Source organism: Euleptes europaea, chromosome 7 (genome assembly GCF_029931775.1).
Source record: "Euleptes europaea isolate rEulEur1 chromosome 7, rEulEur1.hap1, whole genome shotgun sequence".
In the NCBI taxonomy this organism is placed as follows: domain Eukaryota; kingdom Metazoa; phylum Chordata; class Lepidosauria; order Squamata; family Sphaerodactylidae; genus Euleptes; species Euleptes europaea.
Window position 1 is genome coordinate 89,135,812 of NC_079318.1, and position 21,018 is coordinate 89,156,829.

Below are 21,018 nucleotides of genomic sequence, written 5' to 3' on the forward strand. Positions count from 1 at the left end.
TGAGAGAGCATGGCTGGCCCACGGTCATCCAGCGAGCTTCCATGGTACGGGAATTCATACCTGGGTCTTCCAGAGACTAGTCATAGAATCATAGAGTTGGAAGGGACCACCAGGGTCATCTAGTCCAACCCCCTGCACAATGCTGGAAATTCACAACTACCTCCCCCACCCAGAGCCCTAGTTACCCCTACTCCGTGCCCAGAAGATGGCCAAGTCCAACAGACTTAATCACTACACCACACTGGCTCTTGTAGAAGCAAAAACCCAAGGAAATGTTTGCAAGTAGCCATTGTGGTGAGTCAACTTTACATGACATCTTGGAATTCTGCTTGTGCAAGACTTGCAGACAGTATATTTCAGCAAAAAACAAAACAAAAAAACCCAACCTGCATAATGACTTTCTTCGATCAAATCATATCATACTTCCAAATTGGACTTTAATGACTGTATCAATATTCTTCTTTTTTGCATGCAGCAACCCTGATTGGAAATGAAAAACCAGCCCTTGAGCTTGTAGGAGCTTTTGCGCAATGACTTCCGCAAACAGAACTGCGTTAAGGAAAGCTTATCTCCTGCTATTGCAGAGTGAGATCCAATCCATAGTGTTCCCAGGTATCCTTCCTAAGAAAACTCTTAAAAACGATAAATAAGAAATGTCTTAGAAATTCAACTTTCCCTGGCATGGAATTGCAGTGAGGTGGACCCCATTGAATTTCTGCCTGTTGGGCAACTTTGTACCCATTATATGTCGGGGTAACTGAGACCAAAAGAGTGATCATCTTGACGGTGACGTACGGGCTATCCAGAGAGCCTGCAGCTGGAGTTGGCTCTTGAACTCTCTTCTCAGGCAAACATCACAAATTTGTCCTCAAGATTACTACTGAGCAGGAGGCAGGGCATAGCTAGGGCCTGTAATCATGTGATCACATGAACACATGAAAAGTCAGCATTGTCTACTCAGGCCAGCAGCGGCTCTCCAGGGTCTCAGGCAGGGGTCTTTCACTTCATCTACCTGCCTAGTCCTTTTAACTGGAGATGCCGGGGATTGAACCTGGGACCTTCTGCATGCTAAGCAGATGCTCTACCACTGAGCCACAGCCCCTCCCCAGTTGGTACTGGATGTAGATCCTGAAATCCTGTAAATATCAGCATATTAATTTTTAAAAGGTATGAGGAACAGGTTTCTAGTCCTTATTTCTGCTGGCCTTGAAAATATTTGAACTAAATGTGGTGAAATATCAGGGCGGGGGAGAATAAAATTATGAGGCTTCATTACCTTTATAATTTGCAAACGTTTTCCTCCTAAAACAATTTATTCTTGCTTTTGCAAGTTAGCTTTATTTGCATAATTTATTCCAGTTTTTCTTGGCAGTCGAGAATTTGTGTTACCTAGTCACACCATTTTTAGTGACGCTTCCTCCCAAGACCTCAGGGTGGTCTACACTCTTCTCCCCTTCCCCCACTGTATCCTTGCAACAGCCCTGTGAGGTAGCTTATACTGAGATGCAGTGGCCAATGAACTTCATAGCAGAGCGGGGGATTTGAACCCAGGTCTACACCTACACCACATTCTTACGGGCATTGCTTAGGAATAAGGCTTTCCCTTATCCATTCTTATATGCTGGAATTTCCCTTTGGGCTGCATTCTTTTCCTCCCTAATTCCAGTCTTCCTAAAATAATGTCTCGAATTAATTCCAAAATTGGAGCATGGACTGTGTGTTGCAGCTTCTGGTGCCTCAATGAATCTGCGCATTTCCCCAGGTCTGTGTGAGTGTGTGTAAAGTGCCATCAAGTCACAGCCAACTGATGGTGACCCTGTAGGGTTGCCAACTGCCAGGTAGTAGCAGGAGATCTCCTGCTAATTCAACTGATCTCCAGCCGATAGAGATCAGATCACCTGGAGAAAAACGGCCGCTTTGGCAATTGAACTCTATGGCATTGAAGTCCCTCCCCTCCCCAAACCCTGCCCTCCTCAGGCTCCGCCCCAAAAATCTCCCGCCGGTGGCGAAGAGGGACCTGGCAACCCTACGACCCTGTGGGATTTTAAAGGCAAGAGATGTCTAGAGGTGGTTTGCCGTTAACTGCCTCTGTGTAGCATAGTGACCCTGGACTTCTTTGGTGGTCTCCCATCCAAGTACTAACCAGGGGTGACCCTGCTTAGCTCCTGAGATTTCACGAGATCAGGCTAGCCTGGACCACCTAGGTCAGGGCTTGCAATTAGATACCACACTGTAAAAAAGCAAAGCATTACTTTCTTGAACATGCGATTGAATCAAGGTTATTTTTGTTGCTGGGTTTCCCTGATATGCATAGACACTCCTGCACATCAACACACAAAAACATACACAAAATAATCTTGACACAACTGTGTAGGCCATCAGATCAAAATTGCTTTTTTGCAGTGTGGCTTCATATTGGTAAAGGCATTTACAACTACAGCAAATTGTGTATGCAAAGTGGCATGAACAAAAAGTAAAACCAGAACGTTGGAGGATGACTACTACAGCGGTTTATTTTTGTTGTATTTATTTAGAAAAATATGATGCTTTCTCTCCCAGGAACCTGCCAGAGGTGGCTCACAAAATGAAACCTAACAAAAGCATCAAACATTAAAAAGTTGTTAGTTAAAATCCAGCATTAAAAACCAAGCTAGGGCATAAAAACATAAAACCTTGAGGAGCATAAAATGATTTTAGCCTTTGCCAGGCAAAAAGCACACGGTGAAAACGACATTAGGAGATCAGCCCCTTAATTAAAAGCCTGTTGAACAGAAGCGGCTGGGCCTGGCACCTACAAGCTAGCAACACAGGCACCAGGAAAGCCTGTAAGGGAAGGGCATTTTATAAGTGAGGTGCCACTACTGAAAAAGTCCTGCCTCTGATTGCCAGGGTTATCTGCTCCAAGTTGGGAAATACCTGGACATTTTGGGAGCGGAGCCTGAGCAGGAGGAGCTGGGTTTGTGGAGGGGAGGGACTTCAATGCCATAGAGTCCAATTGCCAAATCGGCCATTTTCTCCAGGTGAACTGATCGCTATCAGCGGGAGGTCAGTTGTAATAATGGGAGATCTCCAGCTAGTACCTGGAGGTTGGCAACCCTTCTGATTGCCAATTGCCACACCTCTGAATGCGGGGCCACAGACAGCAGGGTTTGTGAGCACGATCTTAGCTAGTGGGCTGGACAGTATGTAGGGTTGCCAGCTCCGGGTTGGGAAATAACTGGAGATTTTTGGGGCGGAGCCTGAGGAGGTCGGGGTTTGGGGAGGGGAGGGACTTCAATGCTACAGAGTCCAATTGCCAAAGTGGCCATTTTCTCCAGGTGAACTGATCTCTCTCGGCTGGAGATCAGTTGTTATAGCAGGAGATCTCCAGCTGGTACCTGGAGGTTGGCAACCCTAACAGTATGGGAAGAGGCGGTCCTTTAAGTACTCTGGCCCCAAGCTGTTTAGAGCTTTAAAGTTTGGGGTACTGCCTTCTCCCATACAACCCACCAGCTAAGATCTTCCTTGCAAGCCCCTGCCCTCCGTCCCCCTGCCTTCAGACAAATAAAGTTTGTCTTTATTTATTTACTTAATTTGCACCCCATCTTTCTCCCCAATGGGGAACCAAAGCGGTTTACATCATTCTCTCCTCCACTTACAACAACCCTGTGGGGTAGGTGAGGCTGAGAGCGTGCGACTGGCTCAAGGTCTCCCAACAAGCTTCCAAGATGGAATAGGAATTGAAACCTGGGTTTCCCGGATTCTCTCCAGGGTCAGAGGAGCATGCCTATTATAGTAGGTGCTGTGGAACACAGGCAGGATAATGCTGATGCAGTTGTCTTGTTTTGTAGGCTTCCTAGAGGCCCCTGTCTGGCTTCTGTGTGAACAGAGTGCTGGACTTGATGGGCCTTGGCCTGATCCAGCAGGGCCTTTCCTATGTTCAGATCCTAGTCCAGTACTCTAACCACTACACCACAATGCAAACAAGGCCAGCCAGGGTCATTCAGACCTCCAGATCCAGATGAGAATGTTGAAGGTCTTCGGAGAGGGGCTGGAGAAGTAAGCTGTGAAATACAGCCTGGATCTGATCTGCAAAGCCAGTTTGCAAATGGTCTCCTCCTCCTTCCGACATAAAATGTCCATTAATGTGGTGTGCGCCACGGAAGCCAAGGAGCGCTTCTCTTGTGCAAACTCCTTGAAATGAACAGCACATTGCCGTGCTCTTCTTTGGCTCGATTTCAGTGGCGGTTTGTGTGGAAGAACCTCTGGGCAGATGTGGCTGGAGCTCTCTCCCTCTCAAAGACCCTTCCTGGCATCCTGAACCCCTTACCTTTTGCCTTCGGGCTGGGTCTCCTCTGCTTCACCCCCTTCCTTTTTTTGCACAGTCCAAACGGCTGCTCATCGCCGCTTCACAGGCTATCGGGGCTGACAGTTCTCTGTACATATTTCCCCCCACAGTACTTCCATACTGGGGAATGTTCCAGAAGTTCTTGGCGCATCTCCAAAAGCCTCTTTCTCTTGCAGAGCCGAAGCTGTTCTGAAGGGCTCTTGTCCCTTCCACTGGCAGAGATCGAGGTCACCGGTGCAATTTCGCAATTGATTCTAGGAAAAGGAGCAGAGCAGGCGAGGGGTGGGGGTGAAGTTGGTTTTCTTCTAGGACTGGACCAGAGGTCGAGGTCAATTGGGGGGGGGGAATCCGGGAGGTCACTCCAGGCTGGTTGTATGTCGGGGATTCTCTGCTTTGGAGGTGGTGGTGGAGTGGGTTTTCTTGGGGGAGAGGCCGTGGCTCAGTGGTAGAGCATCTGCTTGGCATGCAGAAGCTCCCAGGTTCAATCCCCGGCATCTCCAGTTAAAGGGACTAGGCAAGTCGGTGATGTGAAAGACCCCTGACTGAGACCCTGGAGAGCCACTGCCAGTCTGAGTAGACAATACTGACTTTGATGGACCAAGGGTCTGATTCAGTATAAGGCAGCTTCATGTGTTCATGTGTTCTTCTAGGATGGGCCTGGAGGTCAGGGGCAGTTGGGGGGGGATCTGGGTGTGGGGAGGTCACTTCAAGATGGTTGTATGTCAGGGATTCTCTGCTTTGGAGGTGGGGATGAAGTGGGTTTTCTTCTGGGATGGACCCGGAGGTCAGGGGCAATTGGGGGGAGGAATCTGGGTGCGTGGGTGGGGGTAACATCAGGCTGGTTGTATGTCAGGGATTCTCTGCTTTGGAGGTGGTGGTGAAGAGGATTTTCTTCTAGGATGGGCCTGTAGGTCGGGGGCAAAATAGAGGGATCTGGGTGTGGGGGTGTCACTTCATGCTGGTTGAATGTCAGGGATTCTCCTCTTTGGCCCACCTCATCCTCCCGGGGGGGGGGGGAATGTAGTGGTGAAAGTAGTACCGTGGTTTCTTATTGCTGACGAGAACCACGCCTCATATTTCCCTCACCTTCCTTTTGAGGGCAAAAGGGGTGCTTTCAAAGTTAGCCTGGGGGGGAATTTTCCCCAACCCCTTTCCCTTCTTTGCAACACAGTTTGCTCGCTGATTAGCTGCAGGTTCGGTCCCGTCTTTTGGGACTGCCTTCTTTCCGGGGGGGAAAATCCCAGCCCCACCGGAGATCATGAGGTGAGCACGATGATGCAACACTCTCCGTAGCCAACTGGATTTGGCTGTGTGGTGATGTCATGAAGCCCCTTGAGAGTGATGGCTGGGGAAATGGCTCACCAGGAAAACTCTTTTGGGGTTCCATGTTTTGCAGGGGCCCCTCTCTGAGAAAGGGAGGGGACAGTTTGGACAGTCACTGGATGTATTCATGAAAAGTGTTCCCTCCCCCCACACACACACATTTGTCTCGGCATTTAATAGCAAACATTGCAAAGGCATGATTGGATTTTTGCTAGGAGAAGGAGCTTTAGACCATCTATTTAACTCTCTGTCTGGCTTGTTATCGGCCTTCCGATCTTTGCCTATTTTCCTCCTTCCCCATCTCACTCCATTTGTCTCTCTGGCATGCGCTCTCTCTTTTGATCCATCTGCCTTTCCCATTAAGTCAGTACAGAGAGTGCCTCAATTAAGACAACTTACAAAGTTCCAGGAGAAGCAGCAGAAGGCTGCAACTACAGAGGAGCAAGCAGTATGCATTATAAAAGAAAAAATAAATAAAATGAACATACAAACCACTGGAGCCATAGCATCAGATCTTTAGGCCTTTCCCAGAATATTCTTTTCAGGTTTTGGGTGGAGGAAGGGTCTTTAAGCTAAAGGGATATAGAAAACAGTGTAAAGGAAATATACTACATGGAACCTCCATGGACAATGGCAGTATACCTTTGAATGCCAGATGCTGGGAGCAAAGAAAAAGGGCGTGACCATCATCTGGAGAACCGGGTTTGATTCCCTGCTCCTCCACATGAGCGGTGGAGGCTAATTTGGTGAACTGGATTTGTTTCCCCATTCTTACACACAAAGCCAGCTAGGTGACCTTGGGCTAGTCACACTCTCTCAGCCCCACCTACCTCACACGGTGTCTGTTGTGGGGAGGGGAAGGGAAGGTGATTGTAAGCTGGTTTGATTCTTCCTTAAGTGGTAGAGAAAGTCGGCATATAAAAACCAACTCTTCTTCTTCATCATCATCTTCCTTAAGGGAGAGACCTAATAAGGTTCACTTTCCTGTGCCTTCAAATGTCAGGAGACTTTGGGGGAAGTACCTGGGGGGATGGCAGAGTTTCAGGAGGATGTGATGTCATTTCCTGCTGATGCGCTAGGAATTTCCCCTAATCTCTGTGGCAAATACCACAGAGGACTGGAGAAATTCCTAGAGCGTCACCATCAATGCCATTCTCCTGGCAGCTTTTCTCCCACTCCTCAAATCATTAAGGACCAGGGATTAAGGGCAGAGGGCCAGGGGATTGCCTGCTGTCAGTGGGCAAATGGCAAGCCTAGGGCCTAAACACTGTCTGAGAACCTTGCCCAGATCTGTACATCTTGTAGTGACCAAGTTGCTCTTAAATCCTGCCTGCAAGCGTTCAATATTCAGAATATTTTAGCCTGTGGATTGGAACGTGGCCCTGGACAGCTGTTATCCATTTAACCTTCGTGACAAAAAGGGTGTTTTCCCAGGGCTGTTCAACAACATCGAACCAGAACTGCACACTGCACAACAAGGCAACCTTTAATGAAACACAAGAAAGCAAATATCACTGGGATCAAGACATCTTAAAAGGCAGTCCTCTGGGTTTCATAACCATCGCATTACAAAGCCAAGTCACCGCTTGGCAGCGTCTGTCGGGTTCGGGACTCGTGGATTGAAAATGGCCAAGGGTCTGTCCTAAAGCAACTGGTTTGTGCATTGTGAGGATTGCCAGGAATCCCCCAGAGAGGTTTCTCCAAGCTTATTAGAACACATCAGCTTCCCTTGATATTCTTCAAATGGTTTCCCCAAAGTAGAAAAGACTGGATCTACCATGCCTTTTGCTTTAGGCAAAATCAAAAATGTATGAACAGGCCTGAATCCACTGTGTGTGTGTAAAGTGCCGTCAAGTTACAACAGATTTATGGAGGTAGCAGCAAGGGGCTTTCAAGGAAAGTGAGAAGCAGAGGTGGCTTGCCATGACCTTCCTCTGCAGAGTTTTCCTTGACTGTCTTCCTTCCAAGTACTGACCCTGCTTATAGGGTTGCCAGGTCCTTCTTCGCTACCTGCGGGAGGTTTTTGGGGTGGAGCCTGAGGAGGGCCAAGCGGATTAGCAGTCTTGTCCATCAGAAAGTCCACCGCCACATAGAAAAAGTGTAGTTTATTTGTACAGTGCAGAAATATATACAGATACTCCTTTCACACTCTCCGCTCATAACATCCCGCATAGAACTGCGGTTTCACTTCATTATATACACCTGGTGGACGCAGCCACCAATCACAGTAGATATCCAATTATCCTGGTATTGCTACTGCATTGCATCAGCCACCTGGCTCTAACTGGATCAGGCCAGCTTTCTCTAGCTCCCCGGTACTTTCCAGGCTGATTACATCATCCTTAGATCTCACTGATCTATCCTGCACTTGTCAAACTATCTGACAGACTTGTAATCTTGACAGTTTTTGGGGTGGAGCCTGAGGAGGGCACGGTTTGGGGAGGGGAGGGACTTCAATGCCATAGAGTCCAATTGCCAAACCAGCCATTTTCTCCAGGTGATCTAGGGTTGCCAGGTGCCCGGTGGAGGCAGGCAACCCCCCGGCAATTTTCCCCTTCACCTGCCGACCAGCTGACGGTTGGCGGGCAAACGTGCATGCATGCACAATCCGCTTCAGGTCACTTCCTGTTTACAACCGGAAGTCCCGCCTCACGAGGGGCCTTATGCCACTCAAACTAAGAGTCCATGCATCGCCGCGCGATCCCGAGCTGTGCCTTAAAAGTCTCCCATTGGAGGAGAGGTAGAACCTGGAAACCCTAAGGTGATCGGATCTCTAGCGGCGGGAGATCAGTTGTAATAGCAGGAGATCTCCAGCTATTACCTGGAGGTTTAATCTAAATAAGTTGCTACGTATGCTGAATAAACACAGTTGAAGGGAAATACAGCACCAGCTCAAATTGTCTCTTAATATCTCACTCAAACTTATAATCAAAATTATAATCAAAACAAATTCGGTATTGGTGTACTCTCTATAGCAATGTCAAAAAACATTTGAAATACTTATAATGTGTGTACAAAACGTATCTAATGACAAAGTAAATTCCAATTCCTGGTTGCCCCACCAGTAGTCATAAGAAAAGACTTTTCAAACAAATATGAGGACAGTTGTCCAAGATGAAGAGTTCCAAGTCCAAGTAATAATCAAGGTCCAATAACAAGTCTAAATTCGACTCTGTCTCTAATTTAAAAAAAAGTAGGTTCCAGTAAGATCCAAAGCCAAACGATGTTTCCAGATTGAGTAACTATTTCCAAATCCAAATCGACACCTCCGGATTTGTGTACGTTTCGCCAAGAAAAAGCTTCTTCAGTTGATTAATTCCAAATTTCGTAAGGGTACATCGACCTCTGTAATAGAATAAACATTTCCAACATAACCCAAAAACATTTGTGACAATAAAGACTTATAATACAACCTTCTATGACCCAAATCTCTATACACATACCAATGACCAGCGGCCACTCGGGCTCTTTTTAACAATCAGGGCTGGTAACATCAATGCGGGAAACAAAACTGGTTATAGGAAAACCCAGCTGAAACTCATTATGGAGGTAAGCAATAGGGGAAGTAAACGCCAATGTGTCTTAATGTGATACTTCATAAAAAAACTACTTAGATCGAATTCATTATTCAAACCTGCAGGGGCGAGAGTTTTGAATAAATATATGAATTGCATTTCACGTCTGTGTAGAATTTTTGCGACGTCCTCTTGTTGAAACCTGCGAGGTTTATATTGCCACAGTGCAAAGAAAAGTAAGTCCGTGTCGGAATGACCCTTCTGAAGGAAGTAACCAGTAAGTGGTGCTTCCATGGTCCTAGAGCGTATCCTCGCTTTATGCTCTCCGATACGCAATTTTAAATGGCGGCATGTCAACCCAATGTAAATTAAAAAACATGGGCAGATAACCGCATAAATTACATTTTTGGACAAGCAATTGGTAAATTGTCGTAGGGTGTATTTAAAATTTGTACCCGTCGCACTAACTTCCTTGATAGGCAAGCTCTGAGGACAAAATGTGCATGTGCCACACTTGTGATGTCCAGGGGCTTTAACTCCTTCACGCCTAAGCAATCTGTCTTATCTTACGAGGACATTGCGCAAAGATTGGCTTTTCCTGAGGCCAAAAACTGGAAAATCAGAACAGCCTGGGATATTGTATAAGATATGCCAATGTCGGCGAATGATTTTCTGAATTTCATATGTGAGATGATTATATTCAAGAGAAGAATAAACCCTAGAGGGTTTCTGTTCCGTCTTAGACTGAGGGTGGAGCAAGGTTCCTCTTTCCTTAAGTGCCACCTTAGACATGGCATGAGAGATAGTAGAAGGATCGTATCGTCTTCCAAGTAGACTCTTATTAAGAGTCCGCCCTTATCAGTTGGTAAACACACAATGGTCGGGTCATCTGCAATATTTTTAATTAAATTCAGGTTAGGAACAGAAATGTTGGTATTGGTATGCTGCCATCTTCTCCTCTTCTCCAATTCATCTATATCCCTTAGAACTAGGGTTAGAAAAGTGTTAATTTGAAAACCAGGATTTTTGGGCAAGCAGGTGGATTTTGCACGAAATTGATTAGATTAAAAAGGAATTCTACTTTTGAACGTGACTTCTCTGACGCAGCTCGGACATTGGCATATCTTATATAATATCCCAGGCTGTTCTGATTTTCCAGTTTTTGGCCTCAGGAAAACCCAATCTTTGCGCAATGTCCTCGTAACATCAGACAGATTGCCCAGGCATGAAGGAGTTAAAGCCCCTGGACATCACAAGTGCGGCACATGCACATTTTGTCCTCAGAGCTTGCCTATCAAGGAAGTTAGTGCGACGGGTACAAATTTTAAATACACCCTACGACAATTTACCAATTGCTTGTCCAAAAATGTAATTTATGCGATTATCTGCCCATGTTTTTTAATTTACATTGGGTCGACATGCCGCCAATTAAAATTGCGTATCGGAGAGCATAAAGCGAGGATACGCTCTAGGACCATGGAAGCACCACTTACTGGTCACTTCCTTCAGAAGGGTCATTCCGACACGGACTTACTTTTCTTTGCGCTGTGGCAATAGAAACCTCGCAGGTTTCAACAAGAGGACGTCACAAAAATTCTACACAGACGTGAAATGCAATTCATATATTTATTCAAAACTCTCGCCCCCGCAGGTTTGAATAATGAATTCGATCTAAGTAGTTTTTTATGAAGTATCACGTTAAGACACATTGGCATTTACTTCCCCTATTGCTTACCTCCATAATGAGTTTCAGCTGGGTTTTCCTATAACCAGTTTTGTTTCCCGCATTGATGTTACCAGCCCTGATTGTTAAGAAGAGCCCGAGTGGCCGCTGGTCATTGGTATGTATATAGAGATTTGGGTCATAGAAGGTTGTATTATAAGTCTTTATTGTCATAAATGTTTTTGGGTTCTGTTGGAAATGTTTATTCTATTACAGAGGTCGATGTACCCTTACGAAATTTGGAATTAATCAACTGAAGAAGCTTTTTCTTGGCGAAACGTACACAAATCCAGAGGTGTCGATTTGGATTTGGAAATAGTTACTCAATTTGGAAACATCGTTTGGCTTTGGATCTTAATGGAACCTACTTTTTTTTTAATTAGAGACAGAGTCGAATTTAGACTTGTTATTGGACCTTGATTATTACTTGGACTTGGAACTTTTCATCTTGGACAACTGTCCTCATATTTGTTTGAAAAGTCTTTTCTTATGACTACTGGTGGGGCAACCAGGAATTGGAATTTACTTTCTTGTCATTAGATACGTTTTGTACACACATTATAAGTATTGCAAATGTTTTTTGGCATTGCTATAGAGAGTACACCAATACCGAATTTGTTTTGATTATAATTTTGATTATAAATTTGAGTGAGATATTAAGAGACAATTTGAGCTGGTGCTGTATTTCCCTTCAACATTACCTGGAGGTTGGCAACCCTACCTGCTTAGCTTCTGAGATCTGATGAGATCGGGCTATACCATGCCGCCTTTCCTCTCCCAGGATTCACTAACAGAGGATATAGTGATGACCACATGTACAGAGTGCTTTAAAAGGGGATTAGAGGAGAAAACCATCAATGGCTACTAGCCATGGTGATTGACAGGAGCCTCCATATGCATTGATAAATCTCAGAATGCTGGGGCTAGGAGGCAACATCAGGGGAGGGGAGAGTTGCCAACTCCAGGTCGGGAAATACCTGGAGACTCTGGAGGTGGAGCCTAAAGAGAGTGGAGTTTGGGAAGGGGAGGGACTTTAAGTGGGTAGAATGCCATAGAGTCCACCTTCCAAAGCGGCCATTTTCTCCAGGTAAACTGATCTCTATCGGCTGGAGATCAGTTGTAATCCTAGGAGATCTGCAGCTACTACCTGGAGGTTGGCAACCCTAGATGTAATGCCATAGCATATTCCCTCTTTTTCCAGGGGAAGGTGGATTCTATGGCATTGTACCCCATTAAAGTCCCTCCCCTCCCCAAACCCCACCATGCTCAGGCTTTGCCCCCAAAATCGCCAGGTATTGCCCAATCCGAAGCTGGCAACCCTAACTACATCCCTGCTCCCTCCTATCCCCAAACTCCACCCTTCCCAATCTCCGCCCCCCAAATTTCCAGCAATTGCCCCAACCATAAGATGGCAACCTTAGGCCAGAGCCAGAATGAATAAAATGAATGAATGAATGAATAAAAGAATGAATGAATAAGCCCTCCCCTGCTCTTTCATCCAGAATAACTGATGTTGTTGTTGTTGTTGTTGTTGGTTTTTATATGCCAAGTTTCGCTACCACTTAAGGGAGAATCAAACTGGCTTACAATCACCTTCCCTTCCCCTAACAGACACCTTGTGAGATAGGTGTGGCTGAGAGAGCTCTAAGAGAGCTGTGACTAGCCCAAGGTCGCCGAGATGGCTCCATGTGGAGGCGTGGGGAAACCAACCCGGTTCACCAGATTAGCGTCCGCTGCTCATGTGGAGGCGTGGGGAATCGAACCCGGTTCTCCAGATCAGAGTCCACCGTTCCCAACCACCGCTCTTAACCACTACACCACACTATTTTTATTATTATAATTTATTCAGGGGTGTGCTGCCTCTGGACATGAATGTTCTATTTATTTATCGTGGTGACACCCATGGGGCGCCACTATCATTTATTTCAAATATTTATATCCCACTTTTCCGATACTTTCCTACATTTCAACGGGGACATGCTGGGAATACTCGTATCAAAGGTAATTGTCCAAGGCCTCCCCTGCCCACCCTTCCTTCCATGTTGCTGAAGGCTCTATGCTTCCTGCTGGGTTCATTTGCTCTACAGCAGCCTGTCATCAACCGATATAATAGCTGAGCAAAGTGTTTGTTCTTTTGATAAAGCTATATTTGAAAACCCAGACCTGGCCTCCAGTATATTATCAAGAGTTCAATGTATTCTTAGCAGCTCTAACCTGTGAAAGACCGGGTTGCACTCCGCCTGGTGCATTAGTGTTCAAGCATGTGCATGTGCAGAAGATGCATCTCCCCATCCACTCAAGAGATGCGCAACTGAACACCAGAAACACCGGAACTTGTTTGAACAGAATTTTATCACGGTCCCCCCCACTCACATGAACACATGAAGCCACCTTATACTGAATCAGACCCTTCGTCCATCAAAGTCAGTATTGTCTACTCAGGCCAGCAGCAGCTCTCCAGGGTCTCAGGCAGAGGTCTTTCACATTTCCTACTTGCCTGGTCCCTTTATGTGGAGATGCCGGGGATTGAGCCTGGGACCTTCTGCATGCCAAGCAGATGCTCTACCACTGAGCCATAGCCCTCTCCTCCGATGGGAGGTTTTTGGGGCGGAGCTGGGGTGGAGATCATGCACATGACGCGATTATGTAGCTTCTGGTTTACACCCGGAAGTGCCGCATGGTGGCTGGCCACTTTACCACATGAGCTCCCTCCTCTCCCCAAACTCCGCCCTTCTCAGATTGCACCCCCAAATCTCCAGGAACTATCCCAAGATGGAATTGGCAGCCCTACTTGTCATAGGTAGGGTTGCCAACCTCCAGGAACTAGCTGGAGATCTCCTGCTGTTACAACTGATCTCCAGCCGATAGAGATCAGTTCCCCTGGAGAAAATGGCTGCTTTGGCCGTTGGACTCTCTGGCATTGAAGCCTCTCCCCTCCCCAAACCCCACCCTCCTCAGGCTCTGCCCCAAAAACCTCCCACCGGTGGTGAAGAGGGACCTGGCAGCCCTAGTCCTCGGGTTGCCAGCCCTAGTCCTCTGGGTTGGGAAATTCCTGGAGATTTTGGGGATGGAGCCTGAGAAGGGCAGCATTTGGGGAGAGGAGGGACCTATGTGGAGACCAACTTCCCAAGCAGCCATTTGTTTCCCAGGGGAGCTGCTCTGTCTGGGCTGGAGATCAGCAGTAATTCTGGGGAGCTCTCCAGCCACCACCAGGAGGTTCTCGACCCTACTTGTTAACCAGGTCCAAAATTCTCCACTTCTCCTTGTGGTGGTTCACCCAAGTAACTGTTTCATCTTCTCCGCTGTCCAATACGGTGAGTTGAAGGTAGTCTGCTTAGAGTCGCCAACCTCCAGGTATTAGCTGCAGATTTCCTGCTATCACAACTAATCTCCAGCCAATCGAGATCAGTTCACCTGGAAAAAATGGAAGCTTTGGCTACTGGACTCTCTGGCAATGAAATCCCTCCCCTCCCCAAACCCCACCCTCTTCAGGCTCTGCCCCCAAAACCTCTCACTGGTGGTGAAGAGGGACCTGGCAACCTAAGTCTGTTATCTGTGGGTGAGTTAGAGGGACGAAGAGGAAGAAGAAGAGTTGTTTATATGCCAACTTTCTCTAACACTTAAGGGAGACTCAAACCGGCTTACAATCACCTTCCCCTCCCCACAACAGACACCCTGTGAGGTAGGTGGGGCTGAGAGAGTGTGACTTGCCCAAGGTCACCCAGCTGGCTTCATGTGGAGGGGAGGGGAATCAAATCCAGTTCACCAGATCAGACTCTACCGCTCTAAACCACCGCTCTTAACCACTACACCATGCTGGCAGAGGAGGGCTTGTTGGTGAGTCCCAGTTAGCTTGGCACTCTCTGTTTTGCACTGAATCATTGGGAACCCGGCGAGCAAACATTTATGTTTGCGGATAAGCGACTGGAAATCCCTCCCCCCCCCAACAACACAATCTCTCCCTCCAAGATACTATAAGCTCTTGTAAGCAGCTTGTCACTCCAACAGAACAGTGTGCATGCTCAGTTCTTTATAGGGCCATTTTTATTGAAAACATTTGTTTGTTTTGAGATTTCCTTTTCAAAAATATTACAAATGGGGATTATTTGGGGTTGTGCAGTAGGGTTACCAACCTCCAAATGGGGCCTGGAGAGGGCCCAGAATTACATCTAGGGTTGCCAACCTCCAGGTACTAGCTGGAGATCTCCTGCTGTTACAACTGATCTCCAGCAGATAGAGGTCAGTTCACCTGGAGAAAATGGTCGCTTTGGCAGTTGGACTCTATAGCATTGAAGTCCCTCTCCTCCCCAAAGAGGGACCTGACAACCCTAATTCCTCTGGAGAAAATGGCTGTTTTGGAGGGTGGACTCTATGGCATTATACACGGCTGAGCTCCTTCCCCTCCCCAACCCCACCTTCCCCAGGCTCCACCCCCAAATCTCCAGGGATTTCCCAACATGGGGCTGGCAACCCTAGGCTGGAGGTTTGGGAGGGTGTGGTTTGGGGAGGGAACCTCAGCAAAGATGTAACGCCATACAATTCACCCTCCCAAATTTCCGCTTTCTCTGGGGGAGCTGAGCTCTATAGTAGGGAGATCAGTTGTAATTCTGGGAGATCTCCAGGCTCCACCTGGAGGTTGGCAACCCTGGCATGCTGAGTGAGGCGGGATAAATGATCAGAAATCCCCCCCCCCCCGAGCCAAATATCTCCTTCTCAGATACTCTCAGCACTTGGGGGATCCTTCTATTTCTCTCCCTTTAACTTCTTATTAGCTGTTCTCAACAGGCTATGGGGGGCGGATCTTTATCCTTTGCAAGTATTTTTCTTCCTCTCTAGGAACTCCCCGATGCATGTCGAAACTCAGACTTTGTCACCACCTTCTGCTATTTCATAATAAAACATCCAATTGCCAAAGCGGTCATTTTCTCCAGGTGAACAGATCTCTATCGGCTGGAGATTGGTTGTAATAGCAGGAGATCTCCAGCCGCTACCTGGAGGTTGGCAACCCTACTCCTGAAAGCTTAACCCCCCCCCAAAAAAAAATCTTGTTCATCTCTAAGGTCCTGCTGGTCTCAAATCTCATTGTTCCAGATCAACTGATCGACATGGCCACCCTCTTAATTTACGTCTTTTTCTGCCTACTTGTACCTCTTTTGCCGAGTGACCTGACTTGCCATTTCAAAATGTGAACGGGATATGACGGATGTGAGCCGCTCGTGGCTTTTCTTAGCATTCTCAGGATCATCCTAGGTATGAAGTTGTGAACTGGGATGGACTGCAGCAGTCAGCAACTCTAAAATTACTTTGCTGGACCTGGACATTTTTTTCCCATGTTCTGCTAGGAACTTTGGAACATCTTCCCAAATCCTGACCTAATTATAGTGGGTTTTTTTGGCAGTGCTCCTAATTATGGTTGCATTGAAGGTCTATGTGCGCGCGCGTGTTTGTATGTGTTAAGAGCCGTCAATTCACTTCCTATAGGGGGAAGAAAACCAGAGCTTGAAGTATAACCATATGTTGGTTCTTAACATGGTGGCTTTATATTGCATCAGCCTGCTGCCTTTCTTCAAGTCAAATCTGAAAAGTAGACTCTAACAACAACCCACCGCCCTTTCTATCCTCTCTTCCCATTAGGATTTCCTTTAGGACTATCCAGGTAGTGGTAGAAGATAGACACTTCTGTGTATTAAGGTAGTAAATTTTTATTGCCTTATAAAATAGTAAAGGAAAGTCAGAAAGAGGATGGTATGTCATTATTAATTTTTATTAATGATAGGTAGAGGAACTGATGAATTTTTATTAATGATAGGTAGAGGAAGAACGAAACGGCCGTCTTCCTCGCCTGTCTGACATCTGATGAATGATCATATTGCTGTAAAAGAAAGAAACAATATTAGAATGAGATATTAATATACTTACCTGTGAACCCATATCTGGTGATATTGTAATATGTAGCTAATTTTTGGATGCTTTGTGTACCCAATGCTTTGTTTGGGATAGATTTATTGGAATAGAATTGAGATTGCTTAAATACATGGTTTCTGTGTGAATTTTGGTTAAACCTCCAGGTAGTAGCTGGACTCGGAGATCTCCTGCTGCTACAACTGATCTCCAGCCAATAGAGATCAGTTCATCGTGAGAAAATGGCTGCTTTGGCAATTGAACTCTATGGGATTGAAGGCCCTCCCCTCCCCAAATCCTGCCTCCTCAGGTTCCGCCCCCAAAATCTCCAGGTATTTCCCAACCCGGAGCTGGCAACACTACTTCCCATACAGGTAGGATTGCCAACCTCCATGTGGGGCCCGGAGATCTTCTGGAATTACAGCTGATCTCCAGGCTACAGAGATCAGTTCCCCTGGAGAAAGTGGCTGACTTGGAGGGTGGACTCTGTAGCTAGGGTTGTCAGGTCCCCCCTCTCCATTGCCAGGAGGTTTTAGAAGGTGGGGCTGGGGCGATCTCGCATGCGGCACAATTACATTATGGTAAACCCGGAAGTGACATAATCGTGCTGTGTGCGGCCATGCGCACAATCACTGCTCCGGAGCAGCCAGGTGGATTGGCAGGCAATCCCATAAAGTCCACCCTCTAAACAGGGTTGCCAACCTCCAGGTGGCTGAAGGGAAATACAGCACCAGCTCAAATTGTCTCTTAATATCTCACTCAAATTTATAATCAAAATTATAATCAAAACAAATTCAGTATTGGTGTACTCTCTATAGTAATGCCAAAAAACATTTGCAATACTTATAATGTGTGTACAACGTATCTAATGACAAGAAAGTAAATTCCAATCCCTGGTTACCCCACCAGTAGGCATAAGAAAAGTCTTTTCAAACAAAAATGAGGACAGTTGTCCAAGATGAAAAGTTCCAAGTCCAAGTAATGATCAAAGTCCAATACCAAGTCTCAATTCGACTGTCTCTAATTCAAAAATAAGAAGGTTCCAATAAGATCCAAAGCCAAACGATGTTTCCAAATTGAGTAACTATTTCCAAATCCAAATCCAAAACGACACCTCCGGATGTGTGTACGTTTCGCCAAGAAAAAGCTTCTTCAGTTGATTAATTCCAGATTTCGTAAGGGTACAACGACCTCTATAATAGAATAAACATTTCCAACAGAACCCAAAAACACTTGTGACAATAAAGACATAATACAACCTTCTATGACCCAAATCTCTATACACATACCAATGACCAGCGGCCACTCGGGCTCTTAACAATCAGGGCTGGTAACATCAATGCGTGAAACAAAACTGGTTATAGGAAAACCCAGCTGAAACTCATTATGGAGGTAAGCAGTAGGGGAAGTAAACGCCAATGTGTCTTAAAGTGATACTTCATAAAAAACTACTTAGATCGAATTCATTATTCAAACCTGGGGGGCGAGAGTTTTGAATAAATATATGAATTGCATTTCACGTCTGTGTAGAATTTTTGCGACGTCCTCTTGTTGAAACCTGTGAGGTTTATATTGCCACAGCGCAAAGAAAAGTAAGTCCGTGTCGGAATGACCCTTCTGAAGGAAATGACCAGTAAGTGGTGCTTCCATGGTCCTAGAGCGTATCGTCGCTTTATGCTCTCCAATACGCAATTTTAATTGGCGGCATGTCGACCCAATGTAAATTAAAAAACATGGGCAGATAACCGCATAAATTACATTTTTGGACAAGCAGTTGATGAATTGTCGTAGGGTGTATTTAAAATTTGTACCCATCGCACTAACTTCCTTGATAGGCAAGCTCTGAGGACAAAATGTGCATGTGCCGCACTTGTGATGTCCAGGGGCTTTAACTCCTTCATGCCTGGGCAATCTGTCTGATGTTACGAGGACATTGCGCAAAGATTGGGTTTTCCTAAGACCAAAGACTGGAAAATCAGAACAGCCTGGGATATTATATAAGATATGCCAATATCGGCGAATGATTTTCTGAATTTCATATGTGAGATGATTATATTCAAGAGAAGAATAAACCCTAGAGGGTTTCTGTTCCGTCTTAGATTGAGGGTGGAGAAAGGTTCCTCTTTCCTTAAGTGCCACCTTAGACATGGCATGAGAGATAGTAGAAGGATCGTATCCTCTTCCAAGTAAACTCTTATTAAGAGTCCGCGCTGCATCAGAGAAGTCGTTCAAAAGTAGAGTTCCCTTTTAATCTAAGAAGCCGACTATAGGGTAAGTTCCGTTTTAGATGAAGTGGATGATTAGAGGAGAAATGTAATCCTGCTCCCACATCTGTGGGCTTTCGATAAGGTCTTACTGCTATCCGGTGGTCCGGGGTCCTAAAGACCTCCACATCCAAGAATGAAACGGCTTGTTTATTCATATGACCTGAGAACTGTAAATTAGGATTAAGGGAATTTATCCATCTTAGAAAAGAATCATAGATGGAAGCATTATTTAAGATACAAAACAAATCATCAATGTACCTAAAATAAAGAATAACATGTTCTTGAAAAAACTGGTGAGAGCAAAAGGAGTCCGTTTCAAATGCATTCATGTATATATTGGCCACTGAAGGGGCGCAGGATGAGCCCATCGCTACTCCCTTAATCTGTAGAAAAAAAGAATCAAGGTATCTAAAGAAATTGTTTTCAAAGACGATGTTGATCAGAGACATCAGAAAATTAGTAGGGGTCGAAGTGTCCTGTCTAGTGTCCAATAGATTCTCAATGATAGTTCTCACATTTTCTAATGGAATATTAGTATATAAGGATGCCACATCCAGAGTCACAAAAACTGCTGCAGAATCAATAGGTAAGTTTTCAATCTTCCCAATGAAGTCCCGTGTCCTTAATGTATGATCTTGTACACTTCGAAAACGGTTGTAGAAAGGCGTCAATGAAACGGGAAATAGGTTCTAACAAACTTCCAATAGCCGATATTATAGGCGGCCAGGCGGATTCACTAGTGTCTTATGTATTTTAGGAAGGGAATAGAAGATGGGAACTCTGGGGTATTTAACCATCAGAAATTCAGAAGTGCCTTTATCAATGTAATTCAGGGTTAATCCTTCAAAGACGACAGTTCTAATGATACTCATGACTCTAGGGGTGGGATCCCTCAATAACGGTTTGTAAAACTTCTGATCATGCAATTGTCCAGGTGGCGGCTGGAGATCTCCAGATATTACGACTGATCTCCAGCCGATAGAGACCAGTTCACCTGGAGAAAATGGCCGCTTTGGTAATTGAACTCTATGGGACTGAATTCCCCCCCCAAACCCCGCCCTCCTCAGGCTCTGCCCCAAAAACCTCCAACTGGTAGCAAAGAGGGATCTGGCAACCCTACCTCCAACGCAGCCGTTTTCTCCAGGGGAACTAATCTCGGAAGTCTGGAGATCAGTTGTAACAATGGGAGATCTTCTGACCTCACATGGAGGCTGGCAACCTGAGTAGGTTCTTTTGTTATTCATTACAATAATTATAACAATGGGGTGCTTGGTCACCATTAATTTGAAAACAAACCAAATTCCCCATCTAATCATTCTATAATGAAAAGAACACATAGTTTTCTTGCATTTTATTCGGGTTTCTTTTGTTGTTGGAGTCTCTTCCTCTATGGATTTCGCTTCTACAAGGCAGCCAGTGTTTCCCTAATAAAAGGCATAGAGAGAGCACAGAGTTCTTCAAGAGGCAAAGGGAGACAGAGGCTCTGCGGTTTCTTGACTGACTGCAAGCTGTAGACACTAGATTTGCATACAGGTGTGAGGCATTCTAATTAGGCTTGCCAGGTCCCTCTTCGCCACCAGCGGGAGGTTTTTGGGGTGGAGCCTGAGGAGGGCAGGGTTTCGGGAGGGGAGGGACTTCAATGCCATAGAGTCCAATTGCCAAAGCGGCCTTTTTCTCCAGGTGAACTGATCTCTATCAGCTGGAGATCCGTTGTAATAGCAGGAGATCTCCAGCTAGTACCTGGAAGTTGGCAACCCTATGGATAACCCCAGGCTAGCCTGATCTCGTCAGATCAGGCCCTGGTAGGGCTGCCAACCTCCAGGTACTAGCTGGAGATCTCCTGCTATTACAACGGATCTCCAGCCAATAGAAATCAGTTCACCTGGAGAAAATGGCCATTTTGGCAATTAGACTCTATGGCATTGATAGGGTTGCCAAGTCCCTCTTCTCAACCGGTGGGAG

The 21,018-nt window shown here is 45.9% G+C and overlaps 1 protein-coding gene and 1 non-coding gene across 2 annotated transcripts in view; one reads left to right on the plus strand and one right to left on the minus strand.

The window, feature by feature from the left end:
* CADM3 (cell adhesion molecule 3) overlaps positions 1 to 21,018 on the plus strand; it is a 195,147-nt gene that overhangs the window by 4,728 nt on the left and 169,401 nt on the right. The window lies entirely within an intron of this gene.
* TRNAA-AGC (transfer RNA alanine (anticodon AGC)) lies at positions 1,031 to 1,102 on the minus strand. Its single transcript has one exon. It is a non-coding gene; the product is annotated as a tRNA-Ala (tRNA).